The 19,164-nt window shown below is 39.3% G+C and overlaps 1 protein-coding gene across 2 annotated transcripts in view; it reads right to left on the bottom strand.

Annotated features, from left to right (window-relative positions):
* si:ch73-22o12.1 (nectin-2) overlaps window positions 1-19,164 on the bottom strand; it is a 296,208-nt gene that overhangs the window by 219,449 nt on the left and 57,595 nt on the right. The window lies entirely within an intron of this gene.

Genomic DNA, 19,164 nt, shown 5'->3' with positions numbered 1-19,164 from the left:
TGATTTAAAAAACATCTGAGAAACACTGAACAATAGCGCCCCCTACATCTTCCTCTGGAGTTGGTGGATTTGTTCAGAATCGACACCGAGGATGAAGAATTCAGTGGATTTATTGATTTGGAGTGAGATCCAGACTAAACTTGTTGCTTGTTTTTATTCTTTATTTATCTGATTAACTGTTAATATCTTACGTTAACAAACCAGACACGTGTTCAGTTCTGTCTGTGCTTCATGGAGCTGAATAAATATAAATGTGTTAGGTTAGCGTTAGCGTTAGCATTAGCGTTAGCGTGATGTACTGATATTCAGCCTGTTGTTCCACATTTTATTATTATTATTAGAACTTGACTTTAAAGATAAAATGTCTGTTCTTGGTCTCGGATTTTGTAAAATAAATTTCCCTAAAAATGCGGCTTATACTCCAGTGCGACTTATGTTTTTTTTTTCTTCATTATTATGCATTTTTTGGCTGGTGCGACTTATCCTCCAGAGCGACGTCCGTGTCCCTCAGTGTCCAGGAGGTTCATACGTCCATGGGCATGTACTCGTCTAAATTTGTTCTGATACAGCTCAAAATCATTCGAAATATTCAGGAAAGCTTCATGTCTGTCCTGGGAAATTAGTATCGATACTTCCTCAACTGAGTATCTAGTTTCGATTCTAGTTTTGGTGTCGATTAGCGTCACATTTTTGACACTTTTGGCTACGCTAACGCAAAGTGAACGAGTTAGAACTTCCTGGTTTGACAAAAATGAGGAATTGGGAAGTTACAAAACACAAAATAAAGCGAATGTTTAGTTTTAAGTTTTAAAGCTTTCTGCACTGGGGTCAGATAAACTTTGCTCAAAAACATCTGGTACCGGTCGCTTAAGTTAAACAAAACCAAACTGTCTAAATATTACATCACAGAGACGAGGTAAAAATGCGGCGATATCATCTGAAAAAGGCAACGTGGATGAAGTGTTTTGCCCAACGGCACAACAAAACACACTGGGTCAAGCGTGAATCCGGTCCTTTTAATGGGAAAACGCTCCCGACTCCGACAAAAGCCCCAAATTAGCCCAGTTTTACGTTTATTACGAAACCCCCAGTTCAAACGGCCGCTCTTAAATCACTTCACAGAAACACCATAACAATGCCGCTCGTGTAATCGTTACCGTTCACATTCGCCGCCTCCGCCTCCGCCCTTCCCCTTCGGCGGACGATTTTGTTTGGTTCAACTTTGATTATTCCCTGAAGGACAGTCACTATGACAACCTGCCATGGGAACACCACTCATTGTTTTGATGCTGATGGATGGATGAGGTATTAGACGGGCGAAACGGCGAGCGGCTCAAGGAGACAGTTTAGAGAGCGGCGTGCGGGGAGAGGCGACGGAGGAGGGGCTTTTTAGTGTCGTATTTACGCCACTTGTTAAATCAAATCCAACTAGTACGGGCACGATACGAGCGCTCAAAGTCAAACAGAGAACTAGTCCCAAGAGCAATGTACTGTTGAAAATAGATGGACAATAAACGATAACATTGAAACTGATTTAAGCCGCGGACAAAGAGGCTCTAAACCCGGAGCGTCCGCAAAAATATAATAAATAACACAATGAAGCACCGCGTAAAGACGTGGACCGAGCTCGTCGAGGATAGCGGTTATAGCGGCTGCTTTGGGACTTTGAGAGTATCACAGCAACTAAAGAAGAGCGAGGCTGTTGATGGTAACGCCGCTTAGCAACGCTGTCAATCAAACCTGTTGCTAATGCCAACAGGAGCGACCTCGGGGAAAGAAGGACCTGATTTGTCTGTTATTAATGTTCAGATCTTGATTTACAGACACAATAGTGAAATGAAAACCCCAGGATCATGTAGAGGGTTAATACGAACATTTAAGACCAGAATGAGTCTGAAGCAGCAGAGACAGAGAGAGGGGACAGTTTAAAAAAAAAAAAAGTTCTCAAAGTTTATTTAAAAAAAACAACAAAAAACACACATAATCCCTGTGTCTGTTAGGCATGATTTATTTATTTTTATGTATCATTTATTTATTTATTAATTTATTTTTATGTATCATTTATTTATTTATTTTTATGTATCATTTATTTATTAATTTATTTTTATGTATCATTTATTTATTAATTTATTTTTATGTATCATTTATTTATTTATTTTTATGTATCATTTATTTATTTTTTATGTATTTTTTATTTATTTTTTATGTATTCTTTATTTAATTTATTTCTTTTTATGTATTATTTATTTTTATGTATTATTTATTTATTTATTTCTTTTTATGTATTATTTATTTATTTATTAATAATTTATTTAGTTTATTATTATTTTTTTTTTTATTGTGTTTTTTTTTTTTGTATATGCTCATCAAAAGTGGATCTCGGGGAAACCAGGTGGAGGTGTAGGGTTTAAAAGGGGGAAAAAAATGTAATCAAATTAACTTGTATAACTGCAGATGATAAACACTTGATAAGAAAAAAATATAAAAATAGACATACAACAAGTTTAAAACGTTTAAAAGTAAAAAAAAAAAAAAAAAAAAACATCTTACAATCTCCATTATTCCACCTGCACATTCTGACTCGTGCTGCAAACCCGAGCTGTATTATAGAGCAAACAAAAACTACAGAGCAGGTGTGGAAGTAGTTAAAAGAGAATTTTGAAGTTGAGTTTTGAGGTCTGAGTGATGACTGCAGCAGAAACTCAGACCACGGCTCCTCAAAATGCTACAGAAATGATTCAGTCGAGCATTTTTCACACCCAGAGAGTCACAAAGACATCTGAGCCCATGTTTTAGTCCATTAAACTTCAAAAAGGCCTTCTACCACGCCGTCTATGCTGTTTCTGCCCTTTAGCAACACGCTACACAACCCGTGTGCAAAGACGAGGCTGCGAGAGCAAAAAAAAAACATGTCCACCAAGAAAAATACTGTTTTTTAGGAAACTTCAAACTCCCTCCGTCAATGGCGCGCTGTCCAGAATCTTAAGATCTCCACAGCCGCCCTAGAGTGGAGTTAAGACTTTGCAGCAGTTAAAGGTTCATTATGTAACTTTTTTGACTTGTTCGTCTCCAGGGAGATGTTAACGCTCTGCCTGGAATGTTGCACAGTGTGATCTCCGGTGTGACGACCTGATCCTGCGTGATTTTACAACTACAAATACATAAAAACACGCAGGTTCTACACAGATCTGACTCATAACGTGACCCGTTTTCATGAAGATGGAACAGTTTAATGCCGTACTGTGGAATATTCTAGATCGATAGAGCTAGGGCTGATGTTTGGGCTTAAATCCGCAGCACAGTCCGATGTTTTGTTGCGATCGACCTCCTGCTTAAAAACATGACGTTATGTATTTTTTTAAATTAGAAAAAAATTAGATAAACTTTAAAGAACCACACAGGAGTTCTATTTTTTATACTCAATTTTTTTTATTTTTTTTATTTTGAAGGACGACAAACAAATAAACGGAATACTGTCTGATTTTACCTGTACTTTTTTATTTTTTTCTTTACTTTTTTTTTTATATTAGTACTATTATTGATATTATTATTTAATTTATTCATGTATTTATTTTCAGTACTGTATATTTCATCCTTGCTTTTTAAAATATTTATTTATTTTATTTTATTTATTTTTATTTTTTTATTTATTATTATTTTATTTATTTACTTACTTAGTACTAATACAACATTTTTAGTATATTTTTCTGTATATTTCGTCCTTGTGTTGCTTTTTTTTTTTTTTTTTTTTTTTAATACCATTAATTCTATAACACAATAATGATTTGTTTTTCACTCCTGGAAACGATGTTGTATTGACTGTATGATGTAAGGGCACGTTCTGCTGGTCAGATTGTACTTGAACATTGTCTCGCAGATAAACAAAAAAAAAAGAAAAGGAAAAAAAAAAAACATCGTATTAAAGGTTGAATATAAAGCTTTATGTGAAGAGAAAACTGCACTGAATGTGACACACAGCTCTCAAAGGTTTGGGGTTTAAAAGGAGTTTGTAGTGAATTTAAACGAAATAATTTGTTTAAAATCCAGAGCTGATATATTGGACCGATTTGGATTATTTTCCTCAATCGAAATCAGCCATGTTTTAGACGAGGGAGGCGCCGTTTCAGCTTTTTCTGTTTCGATACCGACGTCAAAACTTTGGCTTCGAGTATCTGCCAAAACTCAATGTCATCCAAAACCAGAAAAACGAAGAGTACGAAGAAAATAAACCCTATATGTGATAAAAACTGACCCAAATGTGTTTCGTAGCTGTGGATTATCATTTAAAAAAAACACAGAACAGCTTTGTGAAGATACAAGTTTAAAGTTCTGAGACGTTTTGAGCTGGTAAATCGTCAAATTATAGTTGAATCGATGTCTCGGAATCGATATCTGATCCATGAAAACGTTGAATATTAGCGTTTGTAGCGTTGGTGAATCTCTGGTTTAGACGATGAGCGCAGAGTTCTAGTCTCAATGACACGTTCTGAAGAGCCGTATATGGATGAAAATGTATAAAATATCAACGATCGAGTGGTTTAAGCCAAGGACACAACGGCCCTAAACCCACAGGAAGATTAAAATGTGCAAAAACATGAGCTGGAATGAGAATTAGCACGAAACACTGAAGACTACGTAAGACTAAGTAAACAACAGACTGTAAAGAAGAGAGTGTCAAATGAAGGATCAGCTTTATTTTTTACATTATTCTCTCTGTTTTTGTCTGTAAAACCCCTCACCACACACTTTATACACTTTTCTCACACAGGCGTTAACATTTTCTCACATTTCTCTCTCGTTTAAACTCTCTCAAAGTTCAAACCTTCGTAGGCGTCTTTGTCGGTGCAGAACGTTTCATCGACATTGTGGGTTTTGTCGGGGAGAAAACAAATCACAAACGTACAGCACTTCAGAGTCACACTGCGATCCAACGTTTATGTAAATTTGTCTGAACACATTCTGTACTGGACAGGAGACACGGCACGGAGGAGACTGATGGACAATGGTCTACAGTCCAACAGCCAATCAGGACGCACGACACAATGGTCTACAGTCCAACAGCCAATCAGGACGCACGACACAATGGTCTACAGTCCAACAGCCAATCAGGACGCACGACACAATGGTCTACAGTCCAACAGCCAATCAGGACGCACGACACAATGGTCTACAGTCCAACAGCCAATCAGGACGCACGACACAATGGTCTACAGTCCAACAGCCAATCAGGACGCACGACACAATGGTCTACAGTCCAACAGCCAATCAGGACGCACGACACAATGGTCTACAGTCCAACAGCCAATCAGGACGCACGACACAATGGTCTATCTAATAAGACGATTTACTGCCTAAAACTGTCTCTAAATCGTCAAAGTTTTTTATAAGTTCATCAGTTCAGATTTCACTCTTCTCTCAGAACAAAAAACAACTTTTCCAAACACGTCTCGATAAATCAAATCTCAACCGATACTCATCAGAAACATCGCAATTCCGAGTTGTTGCTTTTTTGCGAAATCGTGCAGCCCTATCAGAGAGCTGCAGAGAAACAAGATGGCCGCCGACGGTTGGCCGAACACGAGCGGACCGCGTTACGTCTCCGTGTCCGCCGTCACCAGGAGGCGCCGCCGCTCTGACGGAGGAGACGGTTGACAGAGCTCCGGTTCACACCTGCTCCTCCGTGGGCCTGTCATTCCATCAGGAGAGTCTTTGTTTACCACCTGCCCTTAAGGCTCCCTGACAGATATGGGTCCAGGAAGTGTGCGCTGATAGATGGGCCTGAACCTCTCCCCTCTGCTCCCCCTCTCCTCTCCTCCTCCTCCTCCCTCTCTCCTCTCTCTGCTCCAGCGAACATCCAAGGACAACACACTGCCTCAATATCACAGAGCGAGTGTAATTAGGCGGCGCTCGGTCCTGCCCCGTGGACGTCTGTTTAGAGCTGAAACATGAAACCAAATCAAAATCCTATCAGGTTTTGTCACCGAGACATTACGACTTCATACAGTTCAAAAAGAGGAGGTATTTTACTTTAACGGGGTATTAAAGAGGAGGTATTTACTTCTGTGGGGTAATAAAGAGGAGGTATTTACTTCTATGGGGTATTAAAGAGGAGGTATTTACTTCTACGGGGTATTAAAGAGGAGGTATTTACTTCTATCGGGTATTAAAGAGGAGGTATTTACTTCTACGGGGTATTAAAGAGGAGGTATTTACTTCTACGGGGTATTAAAGAGGAGGTATTTACTTCTACGGGGTATTAAAGAGGAGGTACTTACTTCTGAGGGGTATTAAAGAAGAGGTATTTGCTTCTGTGGGGTATTAAAGAGGAGGTATTTTCTTCTACGGGGTATTAAAGAGGAGGTATTTACTTCTACGGGGTATTAAAGAGGAGGTATTTACTTGTAGGGGTATTAAAGAGGAGGTACTTACTTCTGAGGGGTATTAAAGAAGAGGTATTTGCTTCTGTGGGGTATTAAAGAGGAGGTATTTACTTCTACGGGGTATTAAAGAGGAGGTATTTACTTCTGTGGGGTATTAAAGAGGAGGTATTTACTTCTGTGGGGTATTAAAGAGGAGGTATTTACTTCTGTGGGGTATTAAAGAGGAGGTATTTGCTTCTGTGTTGTATTAAAGAGGAGGTATTTACTTCTGTGGGGTATTAAAGGGGAGGTATTTACTTCTGTGGGGTATTAAAGAGGAGGTATTTACTTCTGTGGGGTATTAAAGAGGAGGTATTTACTTCTACGGGGTATTAAAGAGGAGGTATTTACTTCTGTGGGGTATTAAAGAGGAGGTATTTACTTCTATGGGGCATTAAAGAGGAGGTATTTACTGTTATGGGGTATTAAAGAGGAGGTATTTACTTCTGTGGGGTATTAAAGAGGAGGTATTTACTTCTATGGGGTATTAAAGAGGAGGTATTTACTTCTGTGGGGTATTAAAGAGGAGGTATTTACTTCTATGGGGCATTAAAGAGGAGGTATTTACTGTTATGGGGTATTAAAGAGGAGGTATTTACTGTTATGGGGTATTAAAGAGGAGGTATTTACTTCTCTGGGGTATTAAAGAGGAGGTATTTACTTCTAATCGTCAAACATTACATTTAAATCATCACGTTTCCTTTTATTGTTTTGAAAATACTGTATTCGCCCGAGTTTCTGTTCCGTTTCCATCTAGTCTCTCTTTGCTCTCGGCGCTTAGTCACTCCTCCTTCAGAGCGCCATCACAATACAACCCCACGCATCCTGTTAATGAAACTACGGCACATCGCGTCGGGTTTGTGAAGTTGTAGCGTATCGTTTCGTATCATATGGAGAATTGGTGACGTCGGTTTGCGGAGCTAAACGCACGAATACGGCAACGGAGAGATCGCTAAATTACTCAAACGTGCGTCGTAAAGGCTAACACTTTCGGAGCACCATAATTCCCTCCATAACGCCGTCTTATTCGGCATAAAAAACACCGAGCCCTGAAGTTACGCTCTGTACAAACACGATCTGAAACGCGATTCTCGTTTCACTTTGCCAGTTCACATTCCCGTCTTTTTGTCAGTCGTTCCGAGTTCTCCGAGTCGGCCGTCTCTTACAATCCTCTTCATCGTCGCACGAATGGAATAAAAACCCCGACCGATGACTCCTCCTCGTCACAAAGATCCGCCAATTCTTCGGGACGACTTTAAAATGTGACATTATTAAAACATAAAACGAAAAATCTAATCGGGGAAAAAGAAAAAAACGTTTTAAAAAAAAATCCCCTAAATCGTTGAAGGACACGCGAGGATTTCGATATCACAGCGCGGCGTAATTAGCCCGGACTGAACCGCTCGGACCGTTCGGACTTTTGTCATTTCGCACGCAGCATGAACATCCCGCTGCTTTGCCATGGAGACCTGATGCAAATGTGGAGCAAAGGGGATTGTACGAATTTAATTACATTCATGATTCTCACATCTTCCTCTGTAATCACTCGGGGTTAAGTTAAATAAATCCGATTCTGCGCCCTATCCGCCCACTCCCCATGCTCCTTTAATAAACGCTACGTACGTTTTCCGAGGGTTGTTTTTTCTTCCCCCCATTGACAGTTCCGGCCTCTCGTAGTGAAAGTAAACGGCGTTCTTCGTATGGAGTTTTAAAATATTAAAGAGGAGATATTTCTGTTGGAGAAGCAGCAGAGTCTTTAAAAAAAAAACAGAAAACTGCCTTTATCGTGACTGTTTATATAAGTGGACGTAGCTAACCCGCTAGCTGCGCGTTCGAAATAAAAACTGAGCATGTGCGCGCGTCCAGCTCCGTCGACTCTGGCTCCTATTCACTTTCTATTGAAAAACTGTGTCCCCTCTCTGTCTCTGCTGCTTCAGACTCATTTTGGTCTTAAATGTTCAGATTAACCCTCTACATGATCCTGTTTTTTTTTTATTATTTTGAGTTAATTTTTTCAATTTCTTTTTTTTTTTAGTTATTTTTTATTTATTTATTTTTTATTATTTTGAGGGTTTTTTTGGGTTTTTTTTTTTTTAGGTTTTTTTTTTTAGTTTTTTACTTTTCTTTCTTTTTTTTTGTTTGTTTTTTTGTTATTGAGGTTTTTTTATTTTTATTTTTTTAATTTTGTGTTAATTTTGTGTTTTTTGTGTCCCTCTCTCTGTCTCTGCTGCTTCAGACTCATTTTGGTCTTAAATGTTCGTATTAACCCTCTACATGATCCTGGGGGTTTTTATTTCACTATTGTGTCTGTAAATCAAGATATGAACATTAATAACAGACAAATCAGACGCCGGATGTTGCTCTCGCTAGCGTTTGTCGCTCTAAAATACTCTTGTAGCTTTAAGTCATGTTCTAATGCTGTTTCGTTCTCAAAAACAGACCTGGAGTTGTGTTTTGTTTCATTCACACACATTTATTATTAGTCTGTTACATCTACAAAGCTCAAAATGCGACGTTCCACCTTGTGATGTCATCAAGTGGTCATTTTCAAGTTAACATCTCTACTGAACTAAAGGTAAAAAATGAGCTAAGTTGCTATTCCAGGAGCTGAAATGATCCAAATGATTCTATAAATGAAGGTGCGTGGAGTTTAAAAACACAGTGGAGCACTTCCTGTATCACCACATGATGACATCACAAGGTGGAACAGAGTGTTTTCAGTTTGAGAGAAGAACTCAGGCTAAATCTGCAGGTTTGTTTGTGCGTTAAAGTAGAAGCGATGCATGTGTTCAGTATCAGCGCATTTCTAATTAAATACTTCGCTTAGTGCCTTCTGAAGAAATTACTACATCGAATATCAGCTTCCGAGTATCGAATCAGCCGATATTGTCGTTAGACGTTATCGTAATCGGTCCAGAAAGTCTCGGAATGTTTGAACTTTATTTAAACAAAGCTGTTCTCGAGTTTAGTCACAGCTACGCAACATATTTGTATCAGTTTTGTCTTATTTTATTGTCGTTTTCACTCTTTGCACTCGTATCGGTTCGATATCGGCTGATGCTTAACGCTACAATATCGAAAACGGTATCGGAACTGAAGGAGCCGGATCGGTGCCTCTTGATTTAATCCCTAAACTGAGCACTTCTCGCTCCGTCGGCCCTCGTCTGAAATCAATCTAATCCAAATGATTCTATAAATGAAGGTGTGTGGAGTTTAAAAACACAGCGGAGCACTTCCTGTATCGCCACATGATGACATCACAAGGTGGAACAGAGTGTTTTCAGTTTGAGAGAAGAACTCAGCCTAAAAGTGCAGGTTTGTTTGTGCGTTAAACGTGTGAATGAAACAAAAAAAACACAACTCCAGGTCTGTTTGTGACGAGGAAAAACATTTAGAACAGATCAGAAAATTGCGTAACACCGGCTCTTTAAAGCATCAAAAACACGACTCATTTTTTAAACCAAAACGATTTTTTTTTTTCCCAAAATCGCCCTGCACTTGTTGATACGTATAACCTTTTTTTGCTGTGAAATCGTGACGTTTCTTGGCAAAACATTCCCTCAAATCTGACAGTCTGACAGCTGGGACCGTGCGCTTGTAAACACGAGCGCTGGAGCCGGGAGCCGTGTGCGCGCGGACGGGATCCCTCGCAGCCAAATCCCAGCCCCTACAGGCGGCATTTCCACACGGAGCGAGGGAAGAGGAACGAGGATCAAACGCAAGCCAGCTAATCACAGACGCTGGCTAATTAGCGCGGCGCTCAAAGGGGGAATGAGGAATGAGAGATGATTCCTCTTCTGAATTTCCCAATAACAGAGCCGTATGCCGCCGCGCGCAGGGAGCCGGAGCGGGGAGTCGGAGCGGGGAGTCGGAGCGCGCGGAGGGTAAAGTGCAAATGGATGCTACGCGGCTCTGGCCTTGTTATAATCTTATCGTGTGGCAGCGCAGGGTTAACGTGGGAATCAATATCTTTTATCAGCGTTTCGGTCATGTGCTCAGAACACACACAAACACGGTCAGGATGAGGGCGGGATTTAACGGAATACGCACATTTTTCCCAAAGCGTCTGTGTGTCATTCCCAGATTGTCCTCCACGGATCAGATGCGTCTTTCAAAAGCGCTTGTATTACGCCGTTTTAATGTTGTTTTCCTCGTCACAAACGGACCCGGAGTTGCGTTTTGTTCTTCCCTCGGACTGAAAAACACTCCGTTCCACCTTGTGATGTCATCGTGCGGCGATACAGGAAGTGCTCCGCTGTGTTTTTAAACTCCACGCGCCTTCATTTATAGAATCATTTGGATGATTTCTGGCTCTGAATTGCCAAACTCTACTGGACTAAAGGTAAAAAAAAAAAAAAAAAAGATAGATTTTACTGTGAAAACTACCACTTGATGACATCACAAGGTGGAACGGAGCATTTTTGAGGTTTGGAGATGTAAACAGAGGGTTAGTCAAAAGTTATAACGTGATTTAAAGCTCATAAGAGTCAATGCTGCGTAATATTTGACCTTTAAACAGCGACAGTAAACACGTGTCAAATCAAAATGTGTCTTAATCACCAAACACTGCAGGTATTTTCATCAAACAAAATTCTCTGCAAAAGAAAATATACAGTTTTTTTATAGAAAAGTCTTACATGTAGACGTGTAAACAGGAACAACACGCTCTGAAACACACGGGATTCTTGCATCATTGTTTATCTGTTCAAATGTTAAAGCTCCTGCAGATGTTTATAATGTGAACATGAGAAAAATCAAAGAATATCAACTTTAAATCTAATTTCATATGTGATATTGTCAGAAAAAAATAGATAAATAGTAATAAAAAATAGTAAATAAATAGTAAATAAATAGTAATAATAAATAGTAAAAATAATAAAAATAAAATAAGTAATACAAAATAAAAATAATAAAAAATCAAAGTAATAAAAATTAAAATTAAAAAATAATAATAAATAATGATAATAATTAAGATAAAATGAGTAACAAAAAAATTTAAATAAATAAAAATAATAATTACAATACCAATAAAAAAATATTGCTTTTAAAAAAAATTTATTTATTTATTTTTTTTTTTAAGAGGTGGCTGTATGTTCATAGTAAATTCATGAAAAATCCAACAAACTGAATAATACTGCAGACAGATCTGTGGGATTTGCCATAGACTCTTTGTTTCAGACGACGTCACAAGTTTCTATCGGCCAAAAACACACGGGGAATGAATATAATAATATATATAAGACACAGATCCAGAGTTTTGCTGTAATGTAGAGAGTTATTGGATTAAATCTGTCACAATAATCACTTTATGGTATAGTATATGAAGAAATTTTGGTTTGAGTACTTTTACTTTGCTAAACTGGAGAGCTTTGAAGTATTTTTGTTGTAATCTTATCCGTACGACTTTCGCTGTGGAAACACGAATAAGTCCATTTGTTTTAGCTCATTGCGATAAACGATAATAAAAGTAAATCCTGCACATTTCTCTAACGTTTATGCTTCAAAATGTTCTCGGGACGGGTCTAAAAACGGTCGACTTACAAACGCAAATAATGACGTCCACTAGATTTTTCATGGTAAAGTCCAATGGGTCAATAGGAAAAAGTGGCTCTTGTCTTTCTCCGTCTGGGATTATCTGAAAACAAACATAAATATAAACAAAGACGGACTGAAAAACACCTCCAGCAGCATCAGCCTCATCAGCTCCAGACTCGTTTTATCCGCACATCCTTAAATTAGGCTGCAGGGACCGTTTGCCAATGAGGGGATTTCGGGAACGTTTAAATCCCAAAACGTGACGCTCCCCCGGCCTCTGGAGCTACGTGTGTGTGTGTGTGTGTGTGTGTGTGTGTGGACTATGCAGTGTGAGGACGTGATTAGCCGGCCACTCCGCAGAGCTGATCCCAGATTTCCAAGAGATCAGAGGCTCCGACCGCGGCAACCAATTACAGATGTGACAGCCGCGCCTCTCCAATAAGACGCCCGCTCCGAGCCAAACGCATCAAAGTGCTTCGTTTGACTCGGAGTTTCGCTCAAAAGAAACACCTGCCACGTCCAGCTCAGCTCAACCGCGGACTGTGTTTATAGAAACGGACGTAGCTAACCTGCTAGCCGCCGCGTTTCTAATAGGAAGTGATCACGGGCGCAGTGGCTCTAATTCACTTTACCGTCTTTTCCGGACGATAAGTGTCACTTTTTTCATAGTTTGTCTGGAGTGTGACTTATACTCAGACGCGACTTAAATGTGAAATTATCTTTTACCAGTGTCTCCTCCTCCTGAACCACTGAACATTTAAAAATTCAACATTACGGTGAATTAAAACACATCTGAGAAACACTGAACAATAGCGCCCCCTACATCTTCCTCTGGAGTTGGTGGATTTGTTCAGAATCGACACCGAGGATGAAGAATTCAGAGGATTTATTGATTTGGAGTGAGATCCAGAGTAAACTTGTTGCTTGTTTTTATTCTTTATTTATCTGATTAACTGTTAATATCTTACGTTAACAAACCAGACACGTGTTCAGTTCTGTCTGTGCTTCAGCTGAATAAATATAAATGTGTTACGTTAGCATGCTAGTTCTCCATTTTATTTTTATTATTAGAACTTGACTTTAAAGATAAAATGTCTGTCCTTAGTCTCAGATTTTGTCAAATAAATTTCCCTAAAAATGTGACTTATACGTTTTGTTTCTTCATTATTATGTATTTTTGGCTGATGCGACTTATAGTCCAGAAAATACTGTACACTGCTGTCAGACTCGTCATTTTGGTCTTAAATGTTCGTATTAACCTGCTCTACATGATCCTGTGTAAATTTTTTGAGTTATTTTGAGTTTATTTTTTAAGTTTATTTTTATTATTATTATTATTATTTTAGGTTTTATTTTATTTATATTATTTTATTTTTGTTATTTTGATGTGGGTTTTTTTTGTTCATTTTATTTATTTATTCTTTTTTTTGGTATTTTGAGTTTATTATTATTATTATTATTATTATTATTATTATTATTATTATTATTATTATTATTATTATTATTAATTAATTAATTTATTTTTTTTAAAACTGTGTCCTCTTTTTATTTCACTTTTGTGTCTGTAAATCAAGATCTGAACATTAATAACAGACACATCAGGTCCTTCTTTCCCCGAGGTCGCTCCTGTTAGCGTTAGCAACAGGTTTGATTGACAGCGTTGCTAAGCGCCCGCTCCCTGCTAAACCAGTGACGTGGGCGGGAAGAGGCGTTACCTTCAACATCCTCGCTCTGGATTGGCTCTTTGGTTGCTATGACACTCGTGCAGCTCCAAAAATTAGCCGGTATTCCTGCTCTAGCCTCGATTAGCTTGAACGCTGTGGGTGACGTCACGCTCGCTCAAGTTTAAGTCCAAAACAAACACTAATTCTTACTTTATCTTCTGGATGATGCAATGGGTGCGGTGCATGTTCTGGAATTTTATGAGGAAATGTTTCTGGAACATTCACAGGGGGATAGAGTCATAATAATAATACAATCATTTCTAACTATTCCCGAGACGGACGCTGTAATCCCTCGTTTGTCCAGGAGGGGTTCAGTTTAGAGAAGATTTACAACCGTGGACATTGTTTTTGTGATCACGATGTTCCGGCTCCCGTCGGGCAACGTGAGTATTTGGACAGCAGAGATCGTACGCGAAAAAAGTCATTTAAAAGTGCTTTGGCGAATAAGAAAAAAGACGTTAAAATCGACGTACTGCGGCCGTTTTAAGGCTCGACTGTAACGTCCTGCTAAATGGACTCTCCAAACGTCTAACCTACAGGAGACAAACGCACGGATAAGTCTCTCTACGTCTGGTTTTGACAGTTTACTTTTGATTTTTTGCAGGGTTTTAGACGGCAAAAAGCTGCAGGTGTTATTGGTTTGACGTGGCTGGTACGGTTCAAGTCCGAGTCCATTATTACCCCGAGATTTCCAGCCTGATTTGAAGGTTTTAGCGAGACTGGAGGTGACGGCTGACGCTTTCTCTTTGATTCCTTGGGCCGAAACCGCTTGATATTAAAAACAGCATGGAGCTATGTAGAGAAAATGGTGGTCAGCTGGACGCTAAAGAAATGCTCAATACTCTATTCACGGCGTTAGCTTCCCGTTATACACATCGTTTTGACACCATTTTTTTAAAGATACAGGCTTAATATTTTGCAGATATGTTCAAATTTATATCGAGTAATTAGTATCTACGGTTTTACTATTTTGACAGGGAGCATTTTAACACAAAAAACGACTCATTTTAAGAAGGAGCTGTGGGTGGACGTCGCTGTCTCGATGCTAACGCTAATTTTAGGGCGTAATAAATATTAAAACAACGCCACGAGCTCAAGTATAAAATTATTCTGTGGACTAAGGGTGTCAAATTCATTGTCACAGAGGGTCACATCAACAAAATGGTCGCTCTCAAAGTAACTAAAATGTCACTAAATGTAATCTAAAATAAATGCAACTACTTTTTAATCTTGTTAATTTACCGTTTCTGCACTTATCGCTTATTCAACTTACAAATATTGCATAGGTATAAAAAAAATGGCTGTAACTGTATCTAATGATAAACTGACATTTTAAGACAGTCATACCTTTTATTTTACTTTGTCACGGGCCACATAAAATGACATGGCGGGCCGCATTTGGCCCACGGGCCTCGAGTTTGACACATGTGCTGTCGACTATTTTGATGAATTTGAGTTTTCACAGGTTTATTTTCAGTTTTATGCTTGTGCACAGCCATAAACATCTGCATTTAGTAGATTCTTGCGCTAACAGACGTTTCTTTGAATGTTCTAACGTCACATGAACCTCGTTATCGGAGACTAAAGACGCCCGTCTGCAAAACCAAACGCATGTGACGCAAATGCATAACCAAATTACTTCTAAAACGTGTAATTTCTGCTTCGACCCTGCGTTTTGCGAGTCCTCCGTGTGTTTTGCAGAAGTTTTAATTCGCGCTCCGTTTTGGCTAGCGACCCTCGATAGCTCGTAGCTGTCAAATATTTGTTTTTGTAACACGCAGCCTTGAAATTTATGAGCGTAGCTGTCGAGGTTTCCTGAAATCAGACTTTTCCGAGCTCAATTATAGCCGTGGACGAGGCTTTTGAATACCACGCTGACAGATGATGTAAGATACCGCGGCGAGCTACACGTCTTATATTCAAACATCCTCCGACAATCGCTTTGTTTTGTCGGATTTATGTTCAAACTAAATCCTCTTTCCTACGTCGCGGGAAAGTACGAGCGATTGCCGTTAGTTGGGACGCGTTATTATTGCCCTAAAAAAAATCCTAATATGCTTTGAATGTTATCAGCTGCACTCGGCTCGCTGCGATAAAAACAAAAGCCGCGGTTAAATTAAAGTTTAAGTCCGAACAATGGCGTTTCCCGCGACAAAAGAAGTAGAAATATAAGAACCCGGGGGAACGTATAGGAGAAAATGAATTAAAAGACGTTGGCGATCGTATCAAAAGCGGCGGCGCGTAAAAAAGCAGTTCTCGGGGTACAAATGAGGCCGCCGCGCTCCGATTGTGAAGTGTCCGCGAAACAGGAGGTGCGCAGTTAGCATGCGAGTCGTCGTCGTCGTCGTCTCAAAGTGGTGGAACGAGCTCATGGAATAATCACGGAGTTACAAAAGTGAGGAATAATTCTGGACTAGTTCTGTTTTGCATGAGTTAAGAGGGGAAAAAATCAACATAATGAGTCCAGGATTGTAATGAGAAAGCAAGAAAAAAACTCTGTAATTTAATTTAGAGACAGAATATGCCTTTTTAAACTGATAATAGTTCATAAAATGGTGTAATAAAATTGTGAAAATGGAAAAATAAACAGATATATGTGTCTGCGCCGCACTACCAGTCAAAAGTTTGGATTCTAAACTTTGTATTTTTAAATTTTTTACACAGAAAACGTCAAAAATATGAAGTGAGACGTGTGGAATTACGTCGTGAAGAAACAAACGTGTCAGTCTGTCGAGCGTTTGTCCACAGACGTGAAGGTCGCCGGTTCAAATCCCGCTCTGGACGTAAACATTTCGCGTCAGGTAGTTGAATTCACTGACCCCGAGGTTGGTCATGTGACTCCAGCTTCCACAAGACACTTAACTCTCGTCATGAAGGCTGCGCAAAAACGTCTAAATATCGATATATCGCATTCTTTCACTTGATAATAAAGTATCAATATCGGGGGCTGCTGTATCGAGTATTTTTTTGCACGTTATTGTCTCACTGCTCTACATTTGTGCAGCTTTTTAGAGAAAATAAACTCATTTAAGCCGAACATTTGACATTTGATTCACCGTTTCCATGATTTAAACAGGTGTATTTCTTATTAGCTTCGGTTTAACACAGACTTTTATCATCACAGTCGTTTCAGTCGATACGTTTTGATCCGTCAGAGTCGTTAAACTGCACGTGTCTCTGTGTAAATGTAAATGTGGAGCTCGTATAAACTGTGGATGAAACAGCTCGATGTGTTTTTATCGTCGGTAAAATGCAGAAAACAAAATGCACTTTGTCGTGTTCGTTCATCTTTAATAAATGGAAGCTAAATTTAAAAAAATCTATAAAATTAGTATTTATTTTTGGTGAAAACGGGGTCAATCATCAAGTTTCCCGAAAGCCTTTATTTTCCACTGAATTGTATTAAATCGATTTGAAATATATGTTATCGTAGTGTATCGAATCAACACTGTACTGTATCGAGTTAGGTATCGTATCGTCAACTTTTTAACGATACCCGGCTCTACAGTGTCTATGTGCACTGATGTATGAATAGGAGAGTAATTCCTTGATGTAAAAGCGTTTTAGAGTGACTTAAACGTGGAAAAACGCTGCGTAAACACGACATAATTCCATGTATCTTGCTTCATATACTTGATTACTTCCATGTGTGTGTATAGAACCTGCAGAAAACAGCAAAAATAAAGCCTGGCGCTGTATATTTTTGCTCAATATCACCCACTTCTAGCTCGAAAAATGGAAAGCAGTAGCCCCAAACTGCCAGAATATACCAGGATGTACGCACAAATACACAGGGAATAGTGAAAACAGAGGAACTGGAGGTGGTTGGAAGTGCATCTTTGAGTAACAGCTGCCCGGCCTAACATCTGCTCAGAGTGGAGTCATCAGCAAACAGACAGACTGGAACCGACCCAGCGAGGCGAGCCCCCGGGAGCGCAGGGGGGGAGGGGGGATGGAGCGAGGGAGCGAGGAGAGAGGAGTGAGGAGGGGTGGAAATGAGGATACAATTAAAGAGATGGAGGAGAGGGGCAACAGCGCACACATGAGCAACCTGTTACTCCGCAGAGCCCGGGGCGCCCGAGCGTGGATCAGAGAGCTGGAAAACACTGGATATATGAAGCTTTTTACTTATTAAACTCACACGAAAAGGTCTTATATTACACAAAATGGACTCACGTGAGGTTTAAAGTCACGTTTTAATGCCGTTAGCTCGTCAAAAACACACCTGGAGTTGCGTTTTGTTTCATTTACACGTGCAGATGAACTAATAATGAAGGATTACTCAACTCTCCAAAGCTCCAAACGCTCTGTTCCACCTTGTGATGTCATCAAGTGGTAGTTTTTAAGTTAACATCTCCTTTTTACCTTTAGTTCAGTCGAGATAAGTGGCAATTCCAGAGCTGAAATGATCAAAAATGATGCTAGAAATGAAGGTGTGTGGAGTTTGAAAGCACTTCCTGTATCACCTCATGACATCACAACGTGGAACGGAGTGTTTTCTTACTGTTCTCGCTAATAAACATGCCCTGATGCAGCATTTTCAGTTTCAATAGCAGATACTTTAACGCAGAAACTCAAAGTACATATTTATTTAAACGCAGATCTAAATATGTTTCTTTATTCATCTCTTCTTTATGTGACTATGAAAAAATAAAATCACATATTTTGGCACATTCTGGGTCGGCCTTGAACTGAACAGACAAACAAAACAAAAAAAACATCAGACTGAGTGCTCGGGCGACACGGTTTTGAAACAAGAAAAGCACTTGAGATGTGAATAGATTTGCAAGATACGTTTCAAAAGCAGGATTCAGATCAGAGATTGGAAACAAGTCCAAGAGAATCGACAAGAAGAGACGGAAAAATGAACTGAAATGACAGGAATCACGTGGATTTTAGCACAGGGTTAGCACGGGTTAGTGTGAGTTAACATGGGTTAGCACAGGTTTGGACAGGTTTAGCACAGGGTTAGCACAGGTTTGGACGGATTAGCACAGGTTTGCACAGGATTTGCAAGGGTTAGCACAGGTATTGACGGACTAGCACAGGTTAGCAGAGGGTTAGCACAGGTTTGCACAGGTTTGGACGTATTGGCACAGGTTTGCACAGGTTTAGCACAGGTTTAGCACAGGTTTTGTATGAATTTCCATGGGTTAGCACAGGTTTAGACGGATTAGCACATGTTAGCACAGATTTAGCACAGGTTTGGATGTATTGGCACAGGGTTAGCACAGGGTTAGCACAGGTTTGCACAGGGTTAGCACAGGTTACTACAGTTTAGCAACAGGTCTAAACTACACAAGATGTTTCAATAAAAAGATCATTTTGTTCTTTGCAGAGAACGTTCTATATTCTAAATACTTCTAAACCTTAAATATAGTGATTTGATAACTGCAGTTTTGAATCGATTGTAACATTTTATGACGTTCCATTTGGTGCATCTCAATTTATATCAGCCCTATTCTGCAAAATGGACTTTTAGGAGC

The sequence above is a fragment of the Periophthalmus magnuspinnatus genome, chromosome 16 (genome assembly GCF_009829125.3).
Source record: "Periophthalmus magnuspinnatus isolate fPerMag1 chromosome 16, fPerMag1.2.pri, whole genome shotgun sequence".
Lineage (NCBI taxonomy): Eukaryota > Metazoa > Chordata > Actinopteri > Gobiiformes > Gobiidae > Periophthalmus > Periophthalmus magnuspinnatus.
The sequence above is the reverse complement of the archived record's forward strand: the minus strand, read 5'-3'. Positions and strand labels throughout refer to the sequence as shown.